The 17,514-nt window shown below is 42.0% G+C and overlaps 1 protein-coding gene across 1 annotated transcript in view; it reads left to right on the top strand.

The window, feature by feature from the left end:
- Window positions 1-17,514, top strand: part of ANO10 (anoctamin 10) — a 242,559-nt gene that overhangs the window by 184,875 nt on the left and 40,170 nt on the right. The window lies entirely within an intron of this gene.

Genomic DNA, 17,514 nt, shown 5'->3' with positions numbered 1-17,514 from the left:
CAGTAGGTCCTTGTTGGTTATGTATTTTAAATATAGTAGTGTGTATATGTCAATCCTCAAACTCCCAATTTATCCCTCCCCCTACCTTTCCCCTTTGATAACCATAAATTTTTTTCTAAGTCTGTGAGTCTGTTTCTGTTTTGTAAATAAGTTCATATGTATCTTTTTTTTTTTGGATTCTGCATATAAGTGAGATCATATATTTGTCTTTCTCTGACTTACTTGTCTTAGTATGATAATCTCCAGGTCCATGCATGTTGCTGCAAATGGCATTATTTAATTCTTTTAATTGCTGAGTGATATTCCATTGTATATATGGACCACATCTTCTTTATCCATTCATCTTTCAGTGGACATTTTGGTTGTTTCCATGTTTTGGCTCTTGTAAATAGTGCTGCTATGAACACAGGGGTGTGTGTATTTTTTTTTTAATTAATTAATTAATTAATTAATTTTTGGCTGCATTGGGTCTTTGTTGCTGCGCGTGGGCTTTCTTTAGTTGCAGCGAGCGAGCGCTACTCTTCGTTGTGGTGCGTGGGCTTCTCATTGTGGTGGCTTCTCTTGTTGCGGAGCACAGGCTCTAGGCACACAGGCTCAGTAGTTGTGACTCGCGGGCTCTAGAGCGCAGGCTCAGTAGTTGTGGCACACAGGCTTAGTTGCTCTGCAGCATGTGGGATCTTCCCAGACCAGGGCTTGAACCCGTGTCCCCTGCATTGGCAGGCAGATTCTTAACCACTGCGCCACCAGGGAAGCCCCTGTTTATAGGCTTTTTGCTGATGGCCATTCTGACTGGTATGAGGTGATACCTCGTTGTAGTTTTGATTTGCATTTCTCTAATAATTAGTGATATTGAGCATCTTTTCATGTGTCTCTTGGCCATCTGTATGTCTTCTTTGGAGAAATGTCTATTTAGGTCTTCTGCCCATTTTTTGATTGGATTGTTTGTCTTTTTAGAGAAGATTCCAGTTTAGGATGGCATAGCAAAACCAAATTCCTAATAATATGAGCAACAAATAGGTTTAAAGAACTAAACTAAGCAAAACAAAAATATTCAAGCAATGTTAAATGAAGACTAGAGCTGGCATTCAGCAAAAGAACCAGACAGAGATTTCCAAGAATCTCCCTGGGGCAGGTCCACGGTTTCCAAGTCTACCTTCTACAGAAACATTAGGGGATGAGAACTGAGGAATTGGAATCCTGAATAATATCTCACAGAGCACAAGAGAGAACAGCAAAGTGTGGGCAGAAGCAGCAGAAAATGCCGTGGAGGTAGAATCCTCTTCCTGATGATTTCCACATTCTACCAAAGGATCCCCCCCACCCCTGCCCCAAAAAGAAAGAGAGAATTTAAAAAGCCATGCTGGAGTTCACCATTTTGGTGATTTTCTACCTGTAACAGAATGAGAGTTGGGAGACAAAAGCTCCCTAGATGCCTAGAGCTAGCTGGTCATCTGCAGTCATATATAGGAATTTAATGAATGAGAAAATCAATAAGGCAGAGTCATCTGAGGGGACAAGCTCTGGGTCCAGGACCTCTCTGACCCATGCAGTCCTGTATGCTTCCAAACCACCTTTTACAGGAATATTTCCTTTTATATTCGGGGAATTGGGAGAAAAAAAAACCTTGAAGAGGACCCACCCAAGCCAATCTTCTGATAGAAGCCGGGGCTTCAAGGGTGGTGCTCCAGATAGGGGAACCCCACATTGGGGCAGAACCTGACCCTGATTAGGTGGAGTGAGCCCAGCAGAGTAAGACTTGTGATCAGAGTACAGAGAAGAGGGAGAACCCCGGGTCCACCGCGTTTTCTGTGCTGATGCTTGTCACAGTGGGTGAGAAGACTGAATTAGCTGTGTTTCCTAGCTGTAGGGCAAGTTCACTTTGGGCCTGTGGGCTCACCAGTGTGTTTGTCTCTTAGATGGAAATGCAGCCTCATGCTCAGTAGTGAAACACCAGCAGCATTCACAACAGTGTCAGGAGACCCGTTATCACTACTGACGTTTAGCATTGTTCTGGAGGCGTAATCAGTGTAGTTATACAAGAGGAAGAGATAAGTTCAAGGAACCCGGAAGAGGCAAAGTTATCATTACTTGAAGATTATAAGATTTTGTGTCTAAAAATCACAAGATAAATTCTTATAACAGTAGGAAAATTTGAAAATAAGCAGGTTGTAAAGTTTGTCTAAAATCATTTGTTTCCTTTCAAAAAAATAGTAACCAGTTTGAGAATATTATTGAGAGAAAAGTCCCATTTACAGAAGAAACCAAAATAAAATCTGTAGGTGGTAATTTATGAAAACTATGTGGATAATCAATGTGAAGAATATTTTTTAAACTCTACTGGGATCAAAAGATTCAATCTTGTAAAAATGTAATGCCGAGTCAAATATATAGAAATAAACATTTGAGAATAGCAAGGAAACTTCTGAAAAAGAAGAAAAATGAGGCCTCTAGCTCTGCCATATTAAAGTGTATTTTGAATAATTCAATCGTCATGGTAATTAAATCCATTTTGAATGAGGGGAGAAAGGGACAGGTCAGTGGAATAGATCAGAGATTCCATAAATGGGCCCAAATAAAAATGGAACTTTATGGTAAAAGTGACATTTTATGTCAGTGGGAAAAAAAGAAGGATTGTTTGTTATATGGTTTGATGATGACAAACAGTTGTTTGGGAAAATTATTACACTTTATTCTACCTCATTTCTTATGTACCTCTCTCCCCTCCACCCAACAAAGTTCAGATGGTTGAGAAATTTAAATGTAAAAAACTTAAACCATAAAAGGTCTATTAAAAAGCATGGGTACTTCTTCCAGTGGGAAATGCCTTTCTAATCAGGACACAAATCCCCGAATTTATAAAGGAAAATATTGATACAGTAAGGTACAAGAAAATTTTAAAAATTTAAAATTTTTTCTGTACCACAGAAAAAAAAGAAAATTGAAAAGATAAATTGGACAAGCTGGGGAAATAATGTGCTCAGCTCTCACTTGGAGGAGAGGGCAGAGAGGTAGGATGGACGGGGAGGTTCCAAACAGTCTAACGTTCCTTAGACTCTGCGAGGAACACAGACTGTTATGAGGGCCTCAACGTTGAGATTCTCAGCTTAGATGAGTCCTCTTTCCTGAACATAACCGCCTGAGCACGCCCGGGCGTCCTGCTGGTCCCTCCTGGCTGTCCATGGCCACACGTCTTCGCTTCTCACAAGCATCCTTCTTCCACATTGCAGAAGGAAGCCACACCTCTCACCGTTTGGAACCCTACCATGTGCCTTGTCCCCAGAGTTACCCCCCCAACCAAGTAACAGAACCTTTCAAAATGGAGGTGTCGGGCTAAGCTGTATTCGATAAAGGCACCCCAATCTCCTGCCCTCCATCCCCTTAAGAAATGCATTTCCAAAATATAGCTAGAAATTTATGTTCATTGTTTATCAAAATGTGTACTCTGTTTATATAATTTTTATCATTTATGCAGCAGTAACAATTGTCATGGTCAGTCAGTCCAGAAGAAAATTTTAAATACCTATCGTGAGACTTCTGGTCATAGGGAATTTTAAAGGCTTCTTAAGTTTCAATTTTGAGCATATAAGTATTGCAGCAAAGTATTAGAAAGAGATTGATGAAGACTTTCAAGCAAAACAAAAATTTATTAAGTTAAGATTCTTTGGGAGGAGTGGAAAGAAAATATTACTTCAAAGAAGAAAAAGAAGGAAAAACAAAATTTTTTAAGAGCATGTTCATGTATCTTTTGAATGGGTGATGGTGGATATCACGTCACTATAATGTTTAGCATTTCTTGGATATCTTTAAAAGAATGACCTCATAGTTTATTTTTGTGTCAATATTTACAGTATGCTGGAAAATATTTTTGCAACTATTTTACTTTATGATGAAAATTTTAAATATCAACTTAAAATTGTGTGGGGAGGGCATTTGGCATCCAGAAATTTTAAGGGTTATGTAAGCAAAAAAAATTTTTTTAATTGAACAGCATTGTCTCTGGAAGAGTTTTGGTAAATCAGGTTTCTCCACTGATTACATTTCTAGTGAGGTTTTATTGATTGGGGCAGGCTGGCCATGTATACACCTTCACTCCAGGTCAAGGCAAGATTTTGCTTCATGTTAGGAAAGCTTTCCTCTCCTCTCACTCAAGATTTCACCCTGCCGTGTATTTGTCTAAAAAGCAAAGGGTCTTTCTCAATGTTGGATCTGACTAACATGTCTCTTGTTACTAAACACATTTACCTGAAAGTCCTACTTCAGAGCTGTCATGTTTGCTTTGGAGGGACTGGTGGATATTAGTGTTTACTATGGATGTGACTAAATAACCTCCCAAGTCATCTCAGCTCCTGGATTCCCGTATCTTCAGATACGCCCCACCTGACAGTAAAGCAAAGTCCAAAGTCGACGACAAGTTTTGTTTATGCTCATCTTCACTGGGAAATGAAACATTAACCAAAATTCTATCTTATATTATATAAAAAGAAAAAAAATTTAAGTGATTTTAAGTCTCTTTGTAGTGTTTTCTCTTGAGGACATAGATGTGATTCTCTGATTAACATCCCCTTCTAAGAAAATGTGATTTTGGTGCCGATTTTGCTGTTAAGGTTCTGGTGGGCAGAGATGTCCAGTAGGTGTCCACTCAGGATATTTATCAAATGCCTCCATAGAAGGGTGTTCCTGGCTTGCACTAATAGGTGACTTAAATTTGTGCACATGCAGCCTCAGTGTCTCAGATCCATCAAGTAGGCAGGAGGCCATGATGAGTACTTGTGGTTTCCTAGGGCCTTGACTGCAAACCCAGGAAAAGCTTTCCTCTCCCCACCTACCACCACTGCTTGTTTTTGTTAAAATTACAATCTGAGAATAAAAGGTCCAGAGTAAAACCTGGGCAGAAGGTCTTCTTTTGCTCGCTCTCTCTCTCCTGCTGGCCCAGGGCTTTGCTGCACGGTTGACACTGCTGCCTGGGCCACCCAAGTTCATGCTGCTGCCAGTCGGAGACAAAGATTTTCTTCACATTTCCTCTTTAGTGTCACTGTGCAGAGGTCCTGAAAAGTCTGAAAGGTCCTAGGTATGGAAGGTCACCCACTTTGTGCTTTTCAAAAACTCAAATTCACTGGCGTGTCTTCAGTTTACTTGCTCAACTAGTGTCATTTCTAGGATATAGAATTTTTTCTTTCCTTTTTCTTTTTTTTTTTAAACTCTGACATTTAACTGTCTGCTTTGTAAACAAGTGGAGCCTCACCTCACTGGGCTATTCCCATGGACCAAAGGCAGAGAGAGCTTCTGCCATGTCTTCTGGTCAGTTGGTGGACTGTGATCAAAAATGGAGTTATGGAAAACATATTTAAGAATAAATCTCATTAATGCCTAGCCTGTCCCCAGACTCTTTCACTTGTTAAGTGACCAGAAATTGATGACAAGCTTGTCAATAGAAATGATTACTCATGAATAATTACTGTATTATGTTTAATTTATACTTGAATTGCTACCTTTCAACTCAGTTCCCATTTTATGGACAAAATGTGATTGAGAAATGTAAGTCATTGGACAGTTCTTAAATCAGGCTGTGCATCTTGAAAGTAGAACTTGCAAAAAATGCATGAGGCTGGGCCGCACACCATGAAGACTGATCCCCTAAAGCTAAGGTGGAGCCCAGATACCTACATTTTCACAACTCCTGTTGCTCCACACCCCTTCCCTCAACCCCTACCTCCCAGCAGAGATGGATCCCAAGCGCCTTCAGGTGAGCAAGTTCTGGGCCAAGTCCTGCCACAGGGAATGAGTTGGGTAGTGTCTTTGCACCTCAGCTTTTTTGTTTTATAAAATGAAGGTCAGTGGGAAGGGCCAGAAATGTACGTGTTTTACTCAGCACCCAAGTGATTCCAATGCAGGAGCCGTGGAGCCCACTTGGGGAAGTGCTCTGTGGTCCTGGCTATTCCTCCAGCTCATGGCAGGGAGGGGGCCGTGGTGAGTGTGGGAACGAACATGGAGAGGAAGGGTACCCAGGGCAGTTATTTTTTCAGTGTCAGATGGGAAGCTGTGGCATTTCTAAATATATAAGCAAATGAGATATACTTGAAGGTGAGAGGCGAACTGGGGAAAATAAAATTGTTTGCTTTGCAAAGGGCATTTTCAAATGATTAGACTTCAGTTAGTGAGACCTTTACAGAGAATTCTAGACAGTAAATATCATCCTAGTGATGCCCTTTTATTTCTTTTCAAATTGATCTATTCCATTCTCAGTAATTTTAAGATCCAGTTAAAAATAGAAAGGAGTCTTATCCAGGTACCATTTGCTCCCTGGATGGCCTGGAGCACAAGGACACAACATCCTCAGTACAGTCATGCCTCTGGGCAGCCAGCCCTCTCGGGAGCCAAGCACCCACAGAAGCCAGGGAGCTGGTCCAGAAGGAGCCTTTGAGAAAGAGAACAGCCTCAGAAGTTAGTTGAAAGAACAGATAAGGACTTTAAGATAGGGAGGGTGGGAGGGAGGGAGATGCAAGAGGGAAGAGATATGGGAACATATGTATATGTATAACTGATTCACTTTGGTATAAAGCAGAAACTAACACACCATTGTAAAGCAATTATACTCCAATAAAGATGTAAAAAAAAAAAAAAAAAAGAAGACACCACAATGTGAATTATGGCCCTCAAGGGCTTCCAATCAAATGTGAGACCCTTGACCAGCAAGCCTGTTGGGCCAGCCTTCATTATGTAATGTCTTTGTTTTCTAGGGTTAAGTATATTTAAACTATTTCCAACGTTTCCCGAGAGCTTCTGAAGCTTTCTTTCCCTGCCTATTTGTGCTCTCAAGTTATGGTAGCTAGATATGCATTTTTAATGGAAAGTTAAGAGTTTCACAACATAGAATGAGGATGCTAAAGTATTTGACCTTTGCATATGCAATCACATGTTGATCTGCCAACTTGTAGTTCGGAATGAAATCTTGAATCCAGATAAAGGATTGGCTTCTGAGAAAGCCAGTGGCAGTCAGTGCCGGAGCCTCGGTCCTTGGGGAGGGGATGGTTCATTTCCCAGGGCCTCCAGTCAGCCCCCGCCTAGTAAGCTCAAAGTAAAGGTAAACTGAAGTCCACAGTGTTTCCAGAGTTCAAGTGGCCCCTCTAAGCTGGCGTCTCCCTCTCTCCTGTGTCGGGAGTTTGTCGCACAGCCCTGTGCAGCATCAGGGCAAGTGGCTTGACCGTCCTGTTTCATAATCTCCCCCAACAGCCCTAGCACGCGTGGGCAGAGTGAGGCTGCAGTGACCCAGCATAAGACACACAGTGGGAAACAGGGCAGCGGCGGGGAGATGAGTTTGGTGATGCAGGAGGAGGACCACCTCAGGCTTGAGTGCCCTGCATCACTGGGCAAACCGGGAGGGAGTTCTGGGATAAAATGGTACCATAAAACCAGATGGGATGGCAAATGAGAATTGCACCTTTGCAGCAGTCCTACCTGTTTTCATGACCCGAACACAGCCGGGCAGTAATGATGACAGGGGTGGTAACAGATGGCGCGCAGTGGGAGGGCACGTGAGCCAGGCACCATTCTAAGCCTTCCCCTTGCGCTGTGACTCCTAACAGCAGTTCTCGGAGGTGGGGTCTGTTAGCCATTTATTTGCACTTGATTTTTCACACGGTAGATTTCTCTCTAATTCATAAATGATAACTGTCTTAAAGTGATTAATGCACTAACAAATACTGGCTCCTGTGCACCTCCTGAGTCCCTTCTGCTGTCAGTTTTTGTTTTTTAACATCTTTATTGGAGTAGAATTGCTTTACAGCGTTATGTTAGTTTCTGCTGTATAGAAAAGTGGATCAGCTATATGTGTACATACATTCCTGTATCCCCTCCGTCTCGCGTCTCCCTCCCTATCCCTCCCCTCTAGTCACCACAAAGCACCGAGCTGATCTCCCTGTGCCGTGCGGCTGCTTCCCACTAGCTGTCGGTCCTACATTTGGTGGAGTGGACGTGTCCCTGCCTCTCTCTCACGTCGTCCCAGCTTCCCCTTCCCCCTCCCCGTCTGCTGACACTTCCCCCTGACTTTTGGGTCTCGCAGGATTGCACTGCTCATGGATCCCCAGGCACCCCTGCTGTAGCGTAACCCTGACCACCCAGACACCCCTTCTCCACCGTCAGTGGCACAGACCCTCCCTCCTCGGGAGAGCGGCCCTCTGCTGTGTGACAGAGGGTCCTGGTGCCCATTTCTGTGTATCTGCCCCTCTGCCCTTGGCCAGGTGATGCCTTCCTCACCCCTGCATCTCCTCACCCAGCACAGGGCCTGATGCCCAGCAGACTCTGACTAAATCTCCACTTAATCAAACTGAGTTTGTTGACTCATACATAGTTCAGAAGCTAATATATTAAGTAAATGACAAATGATGTCCTTGGACAAAAAAAGAGGAATCTTAAAATAGGTACTTGGGCAAAAATGGAAACAGTTAGGTCATATTCCTTTCTGGGATCACTAGGGAAGAGAATGCATTCCGAGGAATTACATGTGAGCACTTTAGAAGGACTCTATACCTAGCCTTGATGAAGCACGAATCCTTTTTTTTTTAAAAAAAAAAAGACTGTAATTGATATCAGTAAAAAGGGTGGCTCCCAAAAGACCATAAAGTAACCCCAAATCAAGCCAGATAGAATTCTAAAGTAGTTTGTACTTTGCACAGATTCAGACTCTGGAACAATCCTGTCCTCACCACTGTCGGTTAGGGTTTTCTTTTCTCTGCGTTTTTTGTTTTCACTAGAGAAAAAATGGTTTAAGGTTCACTTAGGCATCCAGACGTTAAAGTAAGATGCTTCACTAAAGCTCTAGAAAGCCTCTGATCTTTTTTGTCTCCCTAGTAAACAATCTATATAAATTGCTACTTATCTCATTCCCCTGGCCTTCGAGGCAAAATTTAAAATTTGTGTAAGACATGGCCAAATTAGAACCAGATTCATTTTCACTTGTGGAAATTCCTGAAAAGGACATGAAACAGAATAAAATGTAGCATTTTCCTAGTCACCATAGGAGAAGATGAGAAACAGTGTGGGCAGAAGGGGCCTGGGAGCAGAGATCTATTCCACAGAGAAGGGCCTCAGGTTCACTGTATGGTGGAAGGGATGCCCTGTGCTTTGGACCATGTATACATATGTCATTAAAATACGTCCGTATTTGTAAAGAAAAAATTCACCCTATAATAAATTATTCTAGAGATTTCAGAATGCTTAAGACTATATGTTTAAGAAGAAAAGAAAGGTACATTCCGGTAAGTTATTAAAAGTTCTAAGAGTTCCGATCTCAGATTCTGTACTAGATTAGTAATTACATGGCCTTGAGGGCTGATGTGTGTGAGAGCAGGTCTTCCTTCTCCAGGCAAGTGCGTGAGCTGTTAGTTATGCATCTATTTAACTTTTTTTTTTTATATACCAAATGTTCTGAGATATTAAAAGACTATATTTTTGGCTTCATCAAGATCAAAGATATTTGTCTGTGACTACCAGACTAGAAGCATCTTCGAGACAGGATTACTCCAGACACAGAATTCATATTTGTTGAATGAATGAACTTGTCAAATGAATGAGTCAGTAATTAGATGATGGGTCACAGCCCCATCCCTTTGTGCCTTTTTCTGTTATTAAATTCTAGTCCTTTGGCTTTGAAGTTGTCCTCGGTGTGTTAGATTTGAGATTGAGGAAACCATCATTGAGTACTTATAGTGTGGCTTTTTTTAAAATTACTTTCATTTTTAATTACTAGTAAATTGTTAAAATGGAAAACCTCTTTTTAAGTATAATAAATAGTATTCATTTCCGTGGATTTCCAATGCTACAGAACCTCAAGGATATGATTAAATATTATTGTATCATGTAATGAATGTAAACCTAAGAAATTGGGCTGAAAATATAGTGATTGATAGACTAGGAAATTTAGCCTTTAAAGTAAATCCCTAAGAACAGCACATACAGTGATTTGCTTCTTTCTCCTAAGAACAGAATGCAGAAAGCAAGAAATGTTTAGATTTAAGAACTTTTTGAAATACAATTTTCCATGGATAATGGCTCTAAGAATATAAGTAGTAAATTCTACCGAATTCATAAGTCAAAATTAAAATACAGGTATTAAAATTCAGCAACAGATACTGAGTACTTTCAGTACTCAGTATCAAAGCACAAGTATCAAAGCACATGATCAAAGCACAAGAATAGGAAGTATCAGAAATTCCTGTCATTCATACAATTGTCAAATGGTAGAGTTGAAAAGCTTTACAGAAAAGATCCTGTCCCAAATGCTGATTGTACAGACTAAGGAAAGGGTCATTAACTGTGGTTGTTGGCTTCCAGCATGGTCCCCAATGATCCCTGCCTCCTAGTGTTTATACCCTGTGGAGTCCCCTCCCACCCTCTACCTTGGTTGGTCTGTGTAATCAACAGAGTACTGCAGAAGTGTTGGCATGCCTCTTCTGAGGCTAGGTCATAAGAAAAACACTGTGGCTTCTGCCTTCTTCTCCCTCTTGGATCACTTGTTCTTGGGAAGTTAGCTGCCGTGTTGTGAGGACACTCAGTGTTAGAGGAGGTCATCCAGAGGTCATGACTGCTGGTCGGCCCCAGAGATGGACATAGGCAAGCAAGGCTCCCTACCCCCTCCCCTGTCCGTGGGATGTACATTCTGCCCACCATTCCCACACTAGGAGCTCTTTCAAGGACGTAGCCCTGATTTTCTTGTTGAGACCATCTTGTGCATGTGACTGAACCCAGTTAAGGCCGCTATATAAACTTTTAAGGTTCTGGTGGGCTGGTGCAGAGATCTACTTGTCTTATGGTCGCCCGAGACAGGTCTTTTATATAAGTCCCTTTGTTTATTAAAACTGCCCCCTACCAGTCTGGAGTCTCTTTCTTCAGTCTCTCCTTGCCCTCCACTTGGGGGTGCGTTTCGAATTTCACCTGAGGGACTCCTGAGATTGCAAACCAACACTCAAGCCACCAGTGGAGAGGCCCACATGACTAGGAACATGAGCAACCACCAACAGCCGTGTGACTGAACCACCTTGGAAGCAGATTCTCTAATCAAGGGGTTGGCAGACTTTTTCTGTAAAGAGTCAGAGAGTAAATATTTTAGGCATGTAGGCCATAGAGTCTGTTTTGCAACTACTCAGGCCTGCTATTGTAGTGCAAAAGCAGCCATGGACAATATGTAAATGAAAAGGGAGAGGCTGTGTTCCAATAAAACTTTATTTACAAAAACAGGCAGTGGGCCAGATTTGGCCTATGGACTGTACCTTGTCATCCCCTCCTCTAGCCTCAATCAAGCCTTCAGATGACTGTAGTCCCTGCCTGTGTTCTGACTACAGCTTCATGAGAGGCCTTGAGCCAGGGCCACCCAGCTGCTTCCAAATCCCTGAGAATAAATACTGTTTTAAGCCACTAAATTTTGGAGTAATTTGTTACACAATAGTAGATAACTAATGCAATAATAGGTAACTAACCCAGTAAAGAAGGTTGACTGACAGATGAGCCAACCTTGTGAGTTGATAATTGTTGAAGCTAGGTGGTGGGTAGATCGTGGAGTTTCATTATATTATTCTCTCTACTTTTGTGTAGTAAAAGGTTAAAGGGGGAAAAAAAAACAGAAAAAGAAAAGCTGTTAGGTAATTATCTAAAATCAGAGCAGCAATAAATCCCGAAGCCCATGCTGCACACCCAAGTCTCTGGCTCTGAACCCTGTGTTCTCTTGGCCCTCTCTTCCTGCGTAAAGAGCAACCAGCAAAGCTTTAGCTGTTTGCCTGTATTTTTCCATCAGTTGTTTACTGCCCTAGTACCTCCAACTTAATATCCAAGATAGTTCTTTGGATTTTGTTACCATTGCTGTTGTTGAACCATCTTTGAGACTTTTACACTTCTTTATCCCTCTTTCCACTGTAGACTGTAAAATCAGTCATTACTTAGAAAGGGAGCCTTGTTCAAAGATCTACAAAGTCCAGCCTCGGTGTGGCCTGGGATATAATAATACTTAACATTTTACCTTCTTATTGAGCTTGGCTGTCAGCGGAGCACTAGCAAATCCATTCTCTTAATGAATCCTAACACAGCCTGGGAGGGTAGGCCTGGCAGGTTTCACTCTAGCATTTTATAGATGAGGAATCAGAGATTCAGCAAGTTTAAATGATCAGACAAATAAAATTCAGCTGGGTGCAGAATCTGGCTCCTAGTCCAGTGTTCTTTCTTCCTGCCTATACTGCCTCTCCCGTGCGTAAGGAGAAACAGGTAGAATTTGACTTCAAATAAAATCAAATCACTGTGTGAAAGTGCATCGCACAGTGCTTGGCACATAGTAGGTTCTCAAACAGTGAGTTTACCTTCCCTTTAAAATCCCTTTGAAATTGGAAATCACCCTGACGGGGTTTTCATTGGCAGTATAAATAACTTAATGTGTTAGCTACATGAAATAGGTATTTGAAATAACTTGTCTTTTGATTTATCGCATTGATCCCCAAAGTGGTTCATGTGTTGGATTCAGAGAATGGGTCTGGATTATTCTGTTCCTGCAGTTCCCTAGGATAACCATGAAATAAGATTTAGTGTTGGATTTCGAACATCTCATGCTTTCTGTACATTTAACCAGATGTCCTTGGTGATGACATTTACAAATGAGATAAAATTTTGTGAACAGGCGAAGAAAGTGGTAGGAGAGCAAAGAGCAGAATACCAGACCTGATAAAATGCAACTGAATGACGAAATTCAGTTCAACAGGACATCATCTTCTCTTTCCTGTTTCTTTTCAAAAATCTTTTTAATGTTGTGTTTTCCTATCCTAAACACGTGGTTGGGAGGAAATGAATTTTTCCCCCATAAATTTTTGAGTTTTAATTTCCTTCCTTCCCCCTCCTCCCTCCCTCTCTCCCCTCCTTCCTCCCTCTTCCTTCCTTCCTTCCTTCCTTCCTCCCTCCCTCCCTCCCTTTCTTTCTTTCTCTTTCTTTCTCTTTCTTTCTTTCTCTCTTTCTTTCTTTCTCTTTCTTTCTTTCTTTCTCTCTTTCTTTCTCTTTCTCTCTTTCTCTTTCTTTCTCTCTTTCTCTTTCTTTCTTTCTTTCTCTTTCTTTCTTTCTTTCTTTTCTTCCTCCCTCCCTCCCTTCCTTCCTTCCTTCCTTCCTTTTCTTTCCTTTGACAGTCCTTTCAGATAGAGTCTACAAGCACTTGCTATCTGCCAGGTAATTTTGTTATCAGGGCTATAACTTTAAATTCTTCATCCCCACCCCCACCCCCCGACTCCAATTTGGAAAAAAAAGTCTTTTATTCATTATTTGGAAAATAAATGGATCTTAAGTTTCTCTCCAGGTCTTCATTCAAGTTGCTTAAAGCAATGTCCACGTGGATAGATTTGCAGGCTCTTTTGTTTGAATTGTCTTGGAAAAAAAATGATAGGCATATTTTTAATTTACAAGTCTGGTTTTAGTCACAGGCACTAGAGAAAATGAGCTGCCAGATGTCTGGGAAGCACAACTCCAACCCCATTTACTTTCACATGTGATAAATATTGTTTTGGTTAGAGACAGAATAAATCCAGGTTGCTTTTTTTGACTTCTTGGACTAATGGGTTCACCTTTTTTTAAGGTGTGTTGTAGAAAACCATTTGCAGAAACATCAGTCTAGGTTATTTAAACTTTATTCAGGATAGCTGTGAACAAATCAGTTCTGAGAAAATTATGTATGATTAAACAATTACAATCAGAGCAATTCACTAAGGAACTGTCATTTTTATTCACAGTGTGTACCAAAACATTGGCCTTAAATGAAGCGTTTAGGACCTCTGAGGACATAAAATGTGCCAGGAGCAGGACGGGTGGTTTGCATGCCTTGGGTGTTAAGAGAACAGCTTTTGGAATCAGGTATACATGTCTCAGGAATCCCAGCTCTACCATTACTGAGTAACCCTGGGCAAGTTACCAAACCTCTCTGGGGCTCAGTTTGATCCTCTGTAAAATGGGCATAATGACAGGAACAAGCACATGGGGTGAGCAAGCAGAGGGAGGCCCAGGCCAGCACCTCTAAGTCTGTGGCTTTTCTACCATTTTCCACCATAGAGCAAATAGGTATAAATAACAGAGTTCTTAATTGAGTGCAACGCAGAACTTCTTGACCATTAGGAAATAAAATCCTCCTTCTTAAAATTCTATCCGTGGAGATCTTGCATAAGAGAAGTAACTACCTCTTTTGGAGATTTCCCTGCTTTCTGACAATGAGCAGTCTCAGATCCCTCCCAGCCTTCTGATTCCTTAAAAATAGTTGCTATCCAGCTATATTTCAACCCCAAGCAGGTCATACTAAAATGCTAATCAACCAAAACTAATTTGGATTTCGAGTGAATTCTGGAAATGAAGAGTGCTGGCAGGTTACTGGACGGTGGCCTTCCTTCAGAAATTATAGGGGGGCTCTCCTTGGATGGTTCTTCTTGGACTCACGCATGAAAGGTTAAGTCTTTGCTCTTTCCGTGGCAGAATTCACTGAGTAGTAGATGTGAAATAAATTAGAGCCTGGAGTTTGTAACAAGAATAATGATATTAGTTCAACAGGATAGAAGTTGATAGAGCTCCAGGTATAGTATTCTGTAGAATCATTGCATGCATGTCAGTCGCTATTTTCCTTTCTTTTGCCTCCTCCTCTCCCACTCCCCATCTTCATCTCTTCTTTTTTCTTTCTGTTTTCCAAGAAAGGGAAGGGGCGTAGTGCACAGAGTAGCCATTCTTTGAATCTGATGTTGTCCAAATACCCTCCTTTTAACCTTCGTTCTTTGTCCGTGTGTTACTGTTTGCATCCTCATTTTTTGGCTTCATTTCCTTTTAGCAAATTATCCTGCTTTTCCTTCCATTTATCTTCTCATGTGCTCATGCATCCCTTTTTATTCTGCTGGCTCTATCTTCCAACCTTCAAAGCACTTGGTCTCACACCCTTTCCCGGGATGGCCACAGGCCCGGAGGTCTGTACTCTCAGCCGGCCTTCCTGCTGGGGAAGCTCTCTGTTGAGGATCACGTCCCTCACAAAGCCTGGCCTCTCTGAATGGTGGGGGGGCGTGGGGTTGGGGGGCTTCAGAGCCCTTCCATCTCAGCTGCCAGTGGCCCACGCTGGCCAGGTGTGCTCGGTGAAGCCCCCAGTGCCTCCGCTCCCCGCAGGGGCCAGGGGGACATACAGGCTACTTTCCTAGTAAGAGCAGGTGAGTTGAAAATGGACCTGATTCAGACCCTGTGGTCAGGGATGCAGCCCTACAGCCAGTTTAACTCCCTGTTCTCTGAAGAAAATGGTCTGCCTCTGTCAATGATCATAAACGAATTCACTTTTAAATGTTGCCACATTAGATGGCAAACAAGGAGCTTGTCTTTAATTGAACTGGAACCTAAAAGTACATGCATTCTACGGGGGAGAAAACTCTCTGTCCATCCTGCCCTGTGATCTCTTTTATAGACAGAGATAGGCACAGAAAAGCAGAAAGTAGGATGAACGGGAAACAAAAAGTGGAGCATTTGAGAGCTCTACCAGAAGTTGCCTCCTGCCGTGTCTGGACTGTTGTAATCCCAAGTACAGGCCTTTTTTATGACTCTAGCATAGTACAGATTTTGTTTGAGATCATAGTGCACATAATTTTCATTGTTCAAACAAGGCAGAGAATAAAGACATTTGTTTGCCTTGTGTATGGTTTCTTTCATTTGATCAAAAGAGAGTACTCTCACTGTGACTGAGAAGTGATGCCAGAAGGCCTCGCCGTAGACACAAGCAGTTGATTGAGAAGGGCTGAGTGCCCTCCAGAGCTGGAACCATGGGCTCCGTAGGGCTGGCTGGTAAGTGGGCTGGTGCCTGGGCCACTGACTGTTCTCAGCCGCTATCAGCAGTCACGCCGGAAGCGGCAGAAACCACCAGGAGTCTGGCCGACCGTCTCTCGTGGCCTCCTCTCCACGTTCTCTTACAACTCCCTGCTCCAGCATTTCTGATGTGCCACGTTACCCGCCACTCCTTCGGCTCCCTCAGATTCCTGTTCAAGCCATGTGTTCTTGGTTGGAGGGTGGATACGCGGTAACGAATTAGTATTGCTGTATGAGGGCAGAGTGGGTTTGATTTTCATTCACGTTTGCTTGTGTGACCTGGTTGCTTTTCCATCCCTGGCTTCAGGAATCTTATTTAAGCCGTCAGTCGTCAGCTTGTGACAGCCCAGATAGCCCTGTTATTTGGATTTGTCAGTTTAAAATACATGCACATGGGACTTCCCTGGCGGTCCAGGGGTTAGGACTCTGCGCTCTCACTGCCGAGGGCACGGGTTCAGTCCCTCGTCGGGAAGCTAAGATCCCACAGGCTGCTCAGTGCAGCCAAAAAAAAGAGCTCCACTCTTGCCAACCCCCTGGGCTTCTCACTTAATCTGCCTTCGTGGGGCACCTATTTGCATTCGGAGACTCAAAGTAATTAGTCCTCAGCTGGAAGACTGTAGCCAGAATCAGTATGATCTGCTTTTGAAGGACTGTAAATAAAATGGGGAGGCAAGTTTCTCATACAGGAAAATTACCGGACAAAAAGGTAGTATGGCCCCAGAGTGGCCTGTGCGACCCTTTGATTCTTAATGTAGCATCCAGTAAATCCTGGATTAACGTCTTAGTCACACTGCATTTATGCCTTTCTGGCTTTCCAGAGCCAGCTCCCTTCCAGCATGACTACATGCAAGTGTAATAGCAAATCAAAACACTTACTGCCTAAGGCTATAGACGTGATGGTTGAGGTAATAACTGGTTTTCAGTGCACACACCAAAAAAGTGTACACATACCGGCAATTTGCTGAAGAAACTTGTCATGCTGATGTTACTGAACATTTTTTACAGGGAAATCAGTAAGGAAGGTGTTAGCTTCTGTTTATCATATCAGAGAAGAGTTATTCTTCAGACCCCTTGGAATCATATTCTCCACCTGGAAGCAGTCACAGAAAACGTCTTTTTCACAAATGTAGCCCTGTTGTACTCAAAGTACATTTTCTCATGCAACTAAATGCAGTGGGCTGGCGTAGATTTTTCTGCATGTTCAGTATTGGATGAGGCTAATAGGATGTAGTGGGCTTGGTAACGTTCCCATCTTGCTAGTTATATAAACGGGACCCTCATTGAAAAGGCACAGTGTGTTTTCTTATGGTTTTGAAGAGCACATCAAAAATAGTTTACTATGCTGCAGGCTTAGAATGTCTGTTTTTTTTTTTTTAAGAGAATATAAATGCAGAAGGACTCAATATTACAGTCACATAAGGTTCCATTACAATCTAAGTAATGAAATTCGAGTAGTATTGCCCTGCAGAATCAGATATGGGACCAGCAAGAAAATGTTAATGTTATAAAATACATTTTAAAATGACAGTAATAGGATATATTTTAAATTACTTAGAGGAAAAATATTTTTGCAATAACTTCTTAGTAAAATACAGTTGAAAATCAAAACTTGAATAACATTCTTTTTGTTTTACCTTTTTCTCAGCGTATGTTAAATATGGAAGATTTTGTGAGTCAGGG

This window comes from Mesoplodon bidens, assembly GCF_964165515.1.
Source record: "Mesoplodon bidens genome assembly, chromosome: 10".
Taxonomy (NCBI): Eukaryota; Metazoa; Chordata; class Mammalia; order Artiodactyla; family Ziphiidae; genus Mesoplodon; species Mesoplodon bidens.
The sequence above is the reverse complement of the archived record's forward strand: the minus strand, read 5'-3'. Positions and strand labels throughout refer to the sequence as shown.